At 40.7% G+C, this 14,454-nt stretch overlaps 1 long non-coding RNA gene across 2 annotated transcripts in view; it reads left to right on the forward strand.

Annotated features, from left to right (window-relative positions):
• LOC144812985 (uncharacterized) overlaps positions 1 to 14,454 on the forward strand; it is a 156,368-nt gene that overhangs the window by 110,811 nt on the left and 31,103 nt on the right. For both annotated transcript variants that reach the window (XR_013606915.1, XR_013606914.1), the window contains one exon: positions 936 to 1,078. This is a non-coding gene — a long non-coding RNA (uncharacterized LOC144812985). The remainder of the gene's footprint in view (positions 1 to 935; positions 1,079 to 14,454) is intronic.

The following is a 14,454-nucleotide window of genomic DNA, read 5'->3' on the forward strand; positions in this document are numbered from 1 at the left end:
TTTTACCATGCAATACAATTGCATGTTAAAATACCGATTCAGGTGTACATGCACATCTGTGCATGTACACCTGTGCCATGTGGCACACATACATGCCCTAAGGGCATGTATGTGTGCCACATGGACACATACATGCCCTAAGGGCATGTATGTGTGCCACATGGCACACAAGCCTAAAACAGGGGTGCCAGAGGGTGTTAAAGTGACACCCCCTGCACCCTGGCAACTTCGGTATTTACCGATTCGGTAAATACCGAATCAGTATTTGATATTGAATCCTATGGGCTTCAAGGCCCATAGGATTCAATATCAAATACCGATTCGGTATTTACCGAATCGGTAAATACCGATTTTTAGCAATGCGGTAAAATTTACCGAATTGGTACCTACATTAGAAATACCTACTCTTAATTACCGAATCGGTAAAATTCGGTAATTAAGAGTCGGTATTTCTGATTTTGCTACATCTGGCCCCTAATTCTTCAGCCTCTTCAACGAAACCCAGAGGAGTCATCCTGTACTTCCTAGAATATACTAATCTGATTAAAGTTATCCAGACTGCCAGAAAGGGAAAATTACTTGGAATGGTTCAAATCACTTTTTTGCTCAAGATTACGCTAAGGGTACTGCAGAGCAACGCAAACAATTTCTAGACATGAGACTTGCCCTACGTGCCCTGAATGCACAATATGAATTATTTCATCCTTGCCTCTTCAAAGTAACTTTTAACAATAAAACAACAAACTATGAGGATCCGGCGCTTCTTCAAAACTTTTTGGACTCGCTCAGAGATGGCTCCATGGACACTCCTCCTTTATAATTGTTTTGACTCGATCCATAAGTGTTTGTTGTTATTTGTCCATGCCCCCCTCTCCTATTGTATTTAGTATGCTCTGAATTCTCCTCCTAATGTTTTTCTTTTTTCCTTTCATCAGGTGCAGGTCTGTGATCCTCTGTTGTTTATGACTTCTTCGCCTGGAGGCATTCTCCCCTTGCTGCATCCTCTTGGAGTCCTCCGTGTTGGTGTGCTTCCTCCCCTATGTGGCTCCTCCATCCCCATCTTCATTGTCTTTTTGTGGTATGTCTTTTTGACATTTTCCTGTACCATCAATTGTTTGACTTGTTTTGTTTTACCGTTCAGTGTCTCCTTTTTCCCTGTCCTTTGTTCTCCCTCTCTTTTTTCTTCTCTTTCTTTCCTTTTTTCTTTTTCCGCTTTACTATTTTTGATGAAAACTTCTTAACTCATCTCCCTCTCCTTTTCTCTTTTTTATCTCGTCATTTCTATTTTACTTCCAGCCATTCTACTTTCTATAATTTTTTAAATGATGATTTTAATTATCTTACAGTTTGCATAATATTTGTTCATGTTAATTCTAATTGGTTACCTTAAGAGTTGTTACATGGAATGTTAAGGGAATAAATAATCCTATAAAGAGACACCGGGTATTAACCCATTTAGCTAAATTAAATGCTGATATAGCTTTTGTTCAAGAGACTCATTTATCTGATGCTGAAGCATCTAAATTAAAATGATGTTGGGTGGGCAATGTTTTTTCCTCCCAAGCTCTAGGTAAAAAAAATGGAGTCTCTATTTTATGTCATAAAAAATATCAGGTGTCAAACTTATCTTAAATCAAATTCCCTTTGTCCTTTTTAATGTTTATGCACCTGTTACTGTTGATAATACTTTTTGGACACATATATCCGAGAAGCTCTTCTCTTCTTCTGTTTGATGATGACTATTTTATTTTTGGGGGTGATTCCAATCAAGTTTTAGATCCCATACTTCATAGACTTTCTTCTGTTAAATTCTCTAATACTAAGATGCATTCCCAATTTACTTTCACTACACAACGTAAATCACTAGTAGATATCTCGCGACTTTGTAATCCTGATACCAGAGACTACAGCTTTTACTCCCCCTCTCACCATTCTCAATCCTGCATAGACTATCTCTTTTTTAGTAAGTCTCTATCTCAACAAGTTTCCTGTTCTGAAATTGGCTCCATCCTAATATCAGCCCACTCTCCAGTTTATGTTGATTTTGACTTGTTACATAACCACCAGTTTGAACGAAGGTCCAAGGGCATGTTTAAAGACCAACACATAGACATGGGCCCCAACAGATACACTCAAAATACAGAAAAATGTCTATGGGTCAAAGAACTCAACTGTGCAACCTGTCTAAGACACAACTAGTAATAGAACTTAGTGGTGATAAAAGAAATAGAAATCAGTGCACCTATATAGACTGAAGGCACAGCATGATGTCACTCGGGTATAAAAAGTATCCATCAGTTCCAGCTAGGTACCGCCCTTGTCATCATATGGTTCTCCTTATACCCAGGAGAATGCGCTGCTAACCACAAAAAGTTGCTGTGGATGCCGCCCAACCATTGAGAATCGTATGTAATGATAGGGAGTGCCGGAATAAGATGTATATGTGGGTAACTGATTTGCAGTGCAAAAAAGTAAGTGAAAGTGATAACGTGAGGTATATAAAATTGGAGAGGAGAGAGTTGAAAAGGAAGTTTATTGGTATCTCTCAAATCTTCCAAGTTTTAAAAACAGTGTGAATTATCAACAGATTTAACATAATATCTGTGTCTAAGAATTAACGGGCGGCATGTTTCAGCATGCGTGGACACTATATTTCCACTGCTTTCTTCAGGACCATAAATTCGCTACTGCAAAATCTGAATATACTAAAATTAAACCATATCATCTGATTGTTCCAGGTCATGTGGGATATCCTCCAAAGAACTTTGTGTTCAGAACAGAAGAATTGTTGCACCAAGGACAGACCACAAGGAGAAAAGGGAAGAAAAACAAACAGATCAAAAATGTCAACAGCAAATTGTACATTTTGTTATCATTTGATTGTGGGGTATTACTTTTGGTTAATGATCTGCTTACCTATTTGGTAGGAGGATAATGCATCACCCCACCTGGCTGCAGCTCAGGTAAGTGGAGCACCGCTCTAGTAAAACCAATGAGGATAACAAGTCAGGGCATTCTTCGGTGGTGTGCAATACTTTCCTAGTAAATAATTTGTGGGTGGGGCCATTGTCCTACTTGACACTACCACCTATCGCAGTGAGTGCCTACGGAAATTACAAGATACCAAATCGTATCTTCCACTCACAGAGGACCCGACGGAACGACTAACCAACATCATTGGTCACATAGTAGAAGAGGCAGTTACGGAGGGCTGGATTACTTCACAAGAAGCGCAGATCCTCCGCACCACACATCCCACCATGCCTTATTTCTATGTACTACCAAAAGTTCATAAACCAGAACGACTTCCGCCCGGACCCCCAATATTATCAGGGATTGGTTCTATTTTAGAACCCTTGTCCACGTTTGTGGATCATTTTCTGAGCCCAATGGTGAAAGGAATGCCGACATTCCTTCAAGACACCAAGGACGTATTGAGATTACTTCCGGATATTGAATTTGACCCATCTCAAGATCTCTTGGTGTCCTTTGACATAGAATTACTTCTACACCTCAATCCCACAAGATGAAACTCTGGAAGTAGTGGGTAGCCTTCTTGAAGAGAGGGATCTACAATCCATAACACCCGTCCATTTTATCATGAATCTTGCACATCTAGCAATAAAAGAGAATTCTTTAGGATCGAGGACACTATTTACCTACAAACATCTGGGACCAGCATGGGGAGTGTCTTCACTCCCAGCCTAGCGAAGCTTTATGTGCATAATTTTGAGCAGCAATATGTGTTGACGCCCACAAATCCGTTCTTCCAGTCGTTACAAACATGGAAGCGATATATTGATGACATTTTTGTTGTCTGGCATGGCACTGTCGAACATCTCATGACATTTCATCAATGGCTGAAAACAAGGAATGCCCACCTAAGGTTCACAGTGGAACATGATACACACCAACTTGCATTCCTAGACCTTTTGATTATTGTAACACCTACTGGCCTAGGATCTGAACTTTACCAGAAACCCCTGGCCCACAACTCTCTATTAAGCTACGAAAGTTGTCATCCGAGGTCCTTAAGGAATAACTTGCCATATGGCCAATTCCTAAGGATCCAGAGGAATTGCTCCAACAAAGAAACCTTCAAAGAACATGCGCATAACCTTGAAGATCAACTACGAGCGAGGAACTATCCAAAAAAGATCATACGCCAATCTAAGAAGCGTGCTTCCAATAATAATCGTGAACCCCTCTTAGAACCCTCCACTCCCAAAGAAAAATCTAAAAGAATGACTTTTGTCAACACATTCAACACCAAATCCAATCAAGTTAAAAAAATAATCCAGAAACATTGGTCTATTCTAAACACTTGAGGAGATCAACTACCTCCACCTCTGTTTGCTTTCAAAAGAGGACCAAATCTGAGGGACAAACTTGTGCACACAATACCGAAGAGCAAAGCACCGTGAACAGTTGGCACCTTATGGGACTTGCCAGCAGTGGAAGGGCATCATCCCTGCGGCTCGTGTGCAGCATGTCCTCAGACCTGTTAATCTTGATGGGTGGACATAGGCACCGATCGACCATGGCACCAAAAGAAATTTACGAACTGTAATAGCCAGAACCTCATTTATCTGATCACATGCCCATGCCAATTGAGGTATGTTGGCATGACTATGAGTAAGATTAAAGTTCACATATCCTAACACAAAAGCACGATCCGGTGCCGGAAACAAGCCACCCGCCTAACAGCCCACTTTTTACAAGTCGGGCATGGCCCGACAGAATTCCCTTGGACAGTTCTGGAACAACCATTCATTCCAGAGCATGTGGCAGATATCAGCAGATACCTTTTTTCTAAAGAGCAAAAATGGGTATACAAATTGAACACTGATAAAGAAGGATTAAATGAGGACATACCATGGATGTCACTATGATAGCTGATATGTCCTTTTTATGAGAGACGATAGTTTGGACGAACTTGCATCATGATGGATATAGATCCAAAACCTAATTCATTTCAATTGAGTGGTAATGAGTAAACATGTGGTGTATCTCTCAAATTGTCTACCCATATACCCGTAAGGATAACACTGCATATATGTGACCACGTCACACAAGCACTCAAGAACTCCTGACACTTAGGAATTCCAGTAATTCCCTCCACTAGACCGTCTGTGGAGTTGTTTATTCAAAAGCCTTAAGGATAACATTACATATATGTGAATATGTCAGGCAAGCACGTAACAACTCATGATAATTAGGAATTTCAGGAATGCCTTCCATAATACTGCTTGGGGTATGAATCCTATAAATAAAATCATGATATTTGCATAGCTGTGCCTAACATTTGGGATATTCTATTGCCCAAAAAAACCCCTCAAAATATATAATAACGGTTGCGGTGAGATAACTCATACAACTAATCCGTTGTTTACTCTTTCAGGTATGGCTATCACTGCCCTTGTATTGCCCAATATGCAGGAAATAAGGGTTACCACTATAATGCACTATCCAAAGTCGTACTCTCATACAATGGTCTAAATATGTGTCTTTGCTGGCTCGTAATACTCAGCCTTTAGTCTATTGCTATTCCCCTGTGAGTATTGGGGTATGATATCCCTCCAACTCGGTAAAAACTCACTGTGCAGCTAATAATTGAGAGCTTTGATATCAACATGTAACCACGCTATCTATTTAAATCTCAACATAAAACGCTTTTAAGATGAGATCGATCGCACATTGCACAACCCTCAGTAAAAGCTCAATTTGCAGCTAATAATTGGGAGTGTTGATATCAACATGAAACCACGCTATCTATTTATATCTCAAAATAACACGCTCTGAAGATGAGATCGATCGTTTATTGCACAACCTTCGGTTAAAGGGAGATTATTAAAATGCACCACCTATTATAACATTCCGACATATGACACATCGTTAGGTTGCAATATGTAATGCTCCCGGCTCAAATAGTTTTTCCAACGAGTTTTATTGTTCAAAAGCCCCTTTTTATTTGATATAAGATGGTCCGTGCTAATACTAAGAGTGGCATTATCATTACTGAATTGTGTTACAAATATAAGGTTTAGGTGGTACACACATTGAACTGTGAAACTTTTTCAAACATTGAAGCAAGTATCTCTAAACTACCTTTACCATGCTCCAACCCGACTACAACAATCATAGCGACACGTGACCCGAGCAGCCACGTTATTTCCAATGCAAGCTTGGGCCACAAAAATGGCTCCCGGACGCGGCTGCTCACCTCCCCAGTCAGGTTAGAGGGATGCCAGTGAGAACCGACAGACAGGTTGGTTCCCGCATGTATGCTTGTGTGAGATATTGCAGCGGTCTAAGATCTCTTTTTAACGCTACTTTGCCTTGAGCTCGCATACGTGCGCGAGCAGCACGACAGTGGTCCACTAGGAAGTGTCGCTGTCACCATGCCTTAAGCTCAGATATAGTGATTCCACACTGGGCGACAGTGCAAGTTTGGATGCGTTTACCCGATAGCAGTGAGTGACACCGGGTGTGAACGCACACATAAGTGCGGCGGAGAACTCATTTCCTAAGTAAGCGGCGCAGAATCACCGCGTCCTCTTGACTCATCAGAGTAGCCAGCAGCAATGAACAGATATATTACAAGCGGTAATGCTTCATAAAAAAATTAGCAATAATCTTTACGCCAGGAGCGCAGAGCCAACGCGTCTTCTAATTAATTGTGAATACGGAAGTCCAGAGCACAGGTAGAATTTAATTACCTTTGTTACTGAGAGCAACGCTTACCGCATCACATTGAAAAGAACCTATACCAATTCTTGATTAAGTCGTGTAAGCTCGACTCCATGACACACAAATTATTTACTAGGAAAGCATTGCACACCACCGAAGAATGCCCTGACTTGTTATCCTCATTGTTTTTACTAGAGCGGTGCTCCACTTACCTGAACTGCAGCCAGGTGGGGTGATGCATTATCCTCCTACCAAATAGGTAAGCGGATCATTAACCAAAAGTAATACACCACATTCAAATGATAACAAAATGTACAATTTGCTGTTGACATTTTGTTCTGCTTGTCTTTCTTCCCCTTTCTCCTTGTGGTCTGTCCTTGGTACAACAATTCTTCTGTTCTGAACACAACGTTCTTTAGAGGATATCCCACACGACCTGGAACAATCAGGTGATATGGTTTAATGTTAGTATTTTCACATTTTGCAGTAGCGAATTAATGGTCCTGAAGAAAGCAGTGGAAATATAGTGTCTACACATGCTGAAACATGTCGACCGTTAATTCTTAGACACAGATATTATGTTAAATCTGTTGATAATTCACACTGTTTTTAAAACTTGGAAGATTTGAGAGATACCAATAAACTTCCTTTTCAACTCTCTTCTCTCCAATTTTATATACCTCACGTTCTCACTTTCACTTACTTTTTTGCACTGCAAATCAGTTACCCACATATACATCTTATCATCATATCATTACATACGATTCTCAATGGTTGGGCGGCATCCACAGCAACTTTTTAGGTCTCGTGACCTACAATGCGCGCAAGCGCATTTGGGATCGAGAATTCAAGTGCTCGATCGACTAGTGAAACCACTGCGGTTTCTTCACAGTGCATGTGAGGTCACGTAGCCACAAAAGCGGGTCACGTGACCACACAAGCACGCGCATCTCCCTATTCCGCCTGCATCAACTTCTCCTCCCGTCGCTCGTATTTCCGCCCCCCCCCCCCGCCAGGCTTTCCCGCGCTCCGGCCTCCGAGAGCTTCAAAGCTTCCCCGCCCACTGCTTCACACTTCACGGCCGGCAGGCCGTGAGATCCATTCCTTGCTTCCCGCGCTCCGAGAGCTTCAAAGCTTCAAAGCTTCCCCGCCCACTGCTTCACACTTCACGGCCGTGAGATCCATTCCTTTAATACAGTTGGAAAAGCCCAGCCATCTGCAGTTCCTTGTTATTTATATTTAATTAGCAGCAGTAGCATTTCATATGATGTGTTTCCAGCATGAGATATTTGTCGCTTTTTGATCCTCGCACCTTTTCCCTTTCAGTTTGAAGGCTCGAGGTCTCCTTCACGCTTCACTACTCACAGCGTATTTATTTTACATTAGAGACTCGTGCTGCCCTTCGCGCTCCACTGCACGCAGAATATTTACGTTTTGGTTGGCTTAGCTGATGCGCACACACGCAACACCACACACACGCAACACCACACACCCACGCAACGCCACTCACCCAAGCAACACCACTCACACACGCAACGCAACTCACACACGCAACGCCACTCATCCATGCAACGCCACTCATCCACGCAACGCCACTCATCCACGCAACGCCACTCATCCACGCAACGCCACTCATCCATGCAACGCCACTCATCCACGCAACGCCACTCATCCACGCAACGCCACTCACCCATGCAACGCCACTCACCCACGCAACGCCACTCACCCACGCAACGCCACTCACCCACGCAACGCCACTCACCCACGCAATGCCACTCACCCACGCAACGCCACTCACCCACGCAACGCCACTCACCCACGCAACACCACTCACCCACACTGTGCAGTGCACAATAGGTCTCGCAGTAGGAAAGTTGGAGCTATTGGTTTTGTAAATGACAAAGCCCTTTATGTTTTTAAAATGAAAACAAAAATAAAAGGCATTGTTATTTGCAATTGTAATAGCTCCAACTTTCCTACTGCAAGACCTATTGGCAACGCCAGTGCTTGTTGTGGTTAGCAGCGCAGTCTCCTGGGTATAAGGAGAACCCATATGATGACAAGGGCGGTACCGAGCGGGAACTGATGGGTACTTTTTATACCCGAGTGACATCATGCTGTACCTTCAGTCTATATAGGTGCACTGATTTCTATTTCTTTTATCACCACTAAGTTCTATTACTAGTTGTATCTTGGACAGGTTGCCCAGTTGAGTTCTTTGACCCATAGACATTTTTCTGTTATTTGATTTTGACTTGTTACCTTATATTCCTCATACCCATAGATGGCGATTCAATAATGCCTTATTATCTGATCCTAAGTTCACAAGCCAATTCACTTATTTTGCTTCTGAATTCTTTTCCTTTAATTCTACCCCGTCTTCTTCTCCTGTTATGATTTGGGACTCTTTTAAAGCTGCAGCCAGGGGCTTTATCATAAATTTCGTTTCTCAAAAAAAGAAATATTATGAAATTAAAAATACCCAAATGCTTGCCGAGATTAAACATCTCAAATATATTAATTATCATTCAAACTCTGAATCTTCATTAAAAAATCTTATCAATGCAAACTTTAAATGTATTAAATTGTCTACTGACGCTGCTTCTTCATACCTTTTAAAGAGTAGTGCTCACTACTATGGAGGTCAAAATAAAATGGGGAAGTTACTGGCTAATTATTTGAAAGTACGATGTGACCGAACTAAAATAGAATCTATACGGAACAAAGCCGGTGTTTCTTTATTTAAAGATGATGCTATTTTGAACAAATTTGTTTCTTTGTAAACAAAAATGTATATACTCCCGAACAACAACCGACTCCAACTGATCTCTCCTCTTATTTTCAATCGATAGATCAACCTTTACCTCACAATACTGACTTTACTTCTTTAGAAAAGGATATTACTCTCCCAGAGATTACGCATGCAGTTTCAGTTCTAAAGAGAGGTAAAGCCCCAGGTCCAGAGGTATTCACGATTGAATTTTATGCGCAATTTGCTACCCTTCTACTTCGACATCTTCTATTGCACTTTAACTCTTTTATTTCATCAGGTGTATCTACTGGAGCATTTCAAGAAGCATTGATCTGTCTAATACCCAAAGATAACAAAGATCCTTTTTTATGTAAAAATTATCGTCCCATTTCCTTAGTCAATCTTGACTACAAGACATTTGCAAAAATTCTTGCGCTTCGTATTGATCCAGTCTTGCCTAATCTCATTGATCCCGAACAATCAGGCTTTATAAAAGGGAGTTTCTCATCCGACAATTCTAGAGTCTTTTTTAATATACTTGGTAAAGCATCCTCTCTGGATTAACCTATTGCAACGATAGCCTTAAACGCAGAGAAAGCTATTGATAGGCTAGGATGGGACTTCATGTTTCAGGCATTGAGATGGATAGGGTTTCCTCCTAAATTAAAATCCTTTATTTCATTGTTATATTCAGGTCCTAAAGCTTCTATTTTTGCTAATGGGAAAATCTCAGACTACTTCCCTTTTTGAATGGGAGTGCGACAAGGCTGCCCACTCTCTCCCCTTTTATTTATAATTGCATTAGAACCCTTTTTAACTAAAATACGACAAGATGCTCAGATTACGGGTTGCCAACTAGACACTTCTCATGTTAAAATGTTGGTGTATGCCGACTATATTCTTTTATATTGTTGTAACCCTTTTAGGGCTATCCCCTCTTTTCTAAAACAAGTGGATACCTTTTCTCAATTATCCGGCTATCGTCTTAACTCAGATAAGTGTGAAGTTCTTCCCCTCAACGTGCTTTGCCTTAAACAAGATTTCATTTCTACTGGTTTTTCGTGGCAAACTTCTAAGATAAAATACTTGAGACTGTGGTTTTCCTGGAACATTCTGGATACATTAAAACTAAATTTTGACCACATTATGAAAATTGTATCTGATTCTATTGATCGTTGGCAACCGCTCTTTCTTTCTTGGTGGGGACAATTAGATTCCATCAAAATGATGCTTGCTCCTTTAATTCTGTATATTATCTGTATGATTATGGTACGCATTCCTGGATTTTATTTTTAAAAAATTGATTCTCTCTTAACAAAATTTCTTTGGAAAAACAAATCGCCTCGAATCGCCCTATCCTCTCTGAAAGCAGACAAAACCTCTGGTGGTCTTAAATTTCCTGATTTTAAAAAGTATCAGTATGCCTTCTCTGTAAAACAATCTTCCCAGTGGCTTTCTTTTGATCAGGTAATATACACCCCCATCTGGTTGGCTATAGAAAAATGTTTTACTTCACCCTTTCAATTTAAAGAATCTCTTGCCTTCACTAAAAATATATCTTCCTTTTGAACTCCAGTTATCTCACACGCTCGTAAAACTCTTTCCTCTCACTTACCCTTTTCTTATCACATTTTTTCTTCGATAGACCAACAACCTATTTGGCACAACAATTTGTTACGCTTTAAAAATCGCACCAATATTGGAAATCTTGGAGAACTGAAGGATTACTCTGGATTTCACAATTACTACTCAATATTATTCCTTTATCGTTTTCAGATCTTCAAGAACAATTTTCCCTACCAGCTTCTTGTAAATCTCAGTATGACCTTTTATATCCTTCTCTTTCCCTATATCTATATATTCGATCCATACCACCCACATCTTCTCCTCCTTCCAGCTGCTCAATGATTTTCCCTTTATTAACTACTTCTCGCTCAGCTTCATCTTTATATAAACTCTTGTCTCTTTCCTCAGATAGAAATAAAACTAAGGCTGAATTGGCTTTGGAAAAAGATCTCATGGAATGTTGATCTAAATCTTTTTGGGATAAATTGTGGTTAAAAATACATAAAACTTCAAGGGCTGCTAACACCTCTCAAACTCTGTATTTTATTTCCCAATGCCTTCTTTTCACCCCTGAAAAATTATCTTCCTTCTCCACAAACTCTACTTCTACCTGCTGGTCTTGTCCCTGCTCAAAAGCCGACTTAAAACATATGCTCTTTGACTGTTCTCCCATTCATCTCTTTTGGAATTTGGTTTGGTCTCCGATTAACAGAATTTTTAGCACAAAAGTTCCCTTCTCCCCTACTAATATTTTTCTAGGTTCTCTGTCTCCTGTTTCGCCCCAATCTCCATCCAACTTTAAGCTAGTAGATTTGTTGCTGGCAATAGCTCTCCACTTAGTAACCTCTAATTGGAAACAAGCAGACAAAGTCACTTCAAGAGCATGGTGGAATGCTGTTTGTTTTCACCGTAGACTTGATACTCATTATGTTACACCTATCTCTGTATCCATCAAAAGAGATCTTTTATGGCTACCTATTTCCACCTACTTAACTTCTATGAAATGAAATGAAATGAATGATATGAATGAATGAATGAAATGAAATGAAAATTACATTTATATAGCGCATACCCTACCCTGAGGTCTCGCAGCGCTTTATCTGAAACCGAAGGAAGCAGGAAATTCGTGCTAGCAGATTGTACCAAATATGTGAGTTTTTAAAAGTTTCCTGAATGCCAACAGATTATCAGTCCTCCTAAGCAGGAGGGGATGGTCGTTCCATAACTTTACAGCATTAAATGTAAATGAGCGACCTCCCCAACGAGTCTTGTGAATCTTGTTTGAGGTAGCCAGATGGAGTAGGCTAGAGCGCAAGGCTCTGTTGGGGAGGTTTGGGGTGATCAAAGGATGCATTATAGTTGCCTAAAATAATGATCCACCAGTTATTATCACCCCTGATGAGTTTGGAAACCTCCCTGACTTACTCGTTGTCTTCTGTTAATTTAAACATTTCTTACTGATCTTCCCTTTAACGTTTTTTCTTGTTCTTAATACAGCTTGTGATTTTGCTTTTTAGGTTGCCTCTTATGCTTACAGATTTTAATTTCATGCGTTTATAATGGTGTTTAGATGATAATAAGTATACATTGTTTACCATCCCTTGCTTCTTTCCCCACCTCCCCCTTCCCCAAAGTACTTTTTGTATTGTATTGCATTATTCTCTGTTGTATCTGCTATATTACATGATTGTTACTGTTAATTGTTAAATAAATTCAAATTTAAACTAAAAAAACCCTAAAAAACGGGCTTTAAACATTTCAGTTTTAAATTAAGAGAAATGCTTTGAGGAACTGTAAAAATGGAGGCAAACAATTGGAACTGCTTGGCAGGAGTGATGTGTACGTTTTTAATGCTTTTTGGGTGTGTGGACACAGTTTAGGGCTCCTCCCTTATACCCACAGTTGGAGGACGATTTAACATTTTTAGATTTAGCAAGGACATTTCTTATTGCTACAAATTCTTTAAAGTATTTATAGAGTTGGCTTTGGCTCCTCTTAGAGCTGCATTTGTCCCCACTTTATGCTAGGGGTTAAGTTGTAAACATAACCACATGCGGTAAGCGGCCATTGAGTCATATGAGCAAATGCAATTATTCGGTTTTATAGGTGCTACCAATATGTATAAATAAGTGTACTGAGGTACAGGATCACACAAAGTGCCCAAGTAAAGCTGCCTGTATTCCATGCAAAAATAGCTGTACATGATATTAACTTAATGCCTTTTCCAATTTGCCTTAAAATGCACCCGTTGCCTACTCGATCAAGCTCACTCGCTTCGCTCAATCACGATGTTTGTCTCATCCTCAACTTAAACGTCACACCACTTTGAAATGTCACCAGCTGCCACTGCCAGCCTGAATGGTGCAAGAGTTTCCTCTAGAGCTGGCAGCAGTGCTCCCCCTCCAGGTCTGTCTCCAGAGGTGTGGGAGAAAAGACGGAAAGCCAGGAAGTTCAAGTAGGAGATTGCAAAATGCGAATTGGAAATGGAGAGAAAGAAATGGGAGAAGGAGAGAAAGAAAGGGATATGGAAAGAAAGAAATGGGAAATGGAGGGAAGAGAAATGATTTCAGATCATGAGCTGAGAATGAGAGAGCTGGAGCTGGGAGCTAGAAGGGCTGAGTCCAGCTCAGATTTTTGCAGCAGAAATAACATGTCCAGTACTGAGTAAAAGGCCCAGAGACTTGTTTCTAACTTCAAGGAGGGGGTGATATACACCATTGGGCTCAGGCATATGAGGGAGCTCCAGAGGTGTGCAGGGTCCCTGAAAAAGGATTTGAGAACTGAGAAGCATGTCCAGAAATCGACGCATCACCTCCCTTGCCAGTATGGTACTGATGCATCACGTCCCATGCCAGTAAGGAACAGATACCCCTTCCAGTAACCAATGTATCACCTCCCCTGTGTAGTAAGGAATCAACGCATCACTGTGATTTTCCAGTGCCTCACTTCCCCTGCGCCTTGCACTCACTTTGTTTTTTTACGCATCTAAGGTGCTTAAATGAACGCATACATTGATTTCTATGGACTAAACTTGCTTAATCTTTATAAAATGTTTTCTTGACTTGTGTATGTTGGATTTGTGCCATTTTGGTCTTCTTTTATTCAGAGCAATATTGGCTATATATAAAACTGGTGTGGGCTCCTTTTGTAGTGATTTTACTTTGTTACTGTGTGTATGTACAAATGCTTCACACATTGCCACTAAGGTAAGCCTGATTACTTGTGCCGAGCTACCAAGGGGGTGAGCAGGGGTTATTTAATTTGTGTCAGTTCCTTACCCTGACTAGAGTGAGGGTCCCTACTTGGACAGGGTGCAAACCAATGCCAACTAGAGACGCCATTTCGAACAACATTGTTCTTATTGTGCTGCTGAGGAGGGGAGGGTAGTGTTAATTTCTGAGCCTGAGTTCCCCCGCACTAACCTCTCTGAGAAGCCTGCGACTATT

The sequence above is a fragment of the Lissotriton helveticus genome, chromosome 1_1, assembly GCF_964261635.1.
Source record: "Lissotriton helveticus chromosome 1_1, aLisHel1.1, whole genome shotgun sequence".
Lineage (NCBI taxonomy): Eukaryota > Metazoa > Chordata > Amphibia > Caudata > Salamandridae > Lissotriton > Lissotriton helveticus.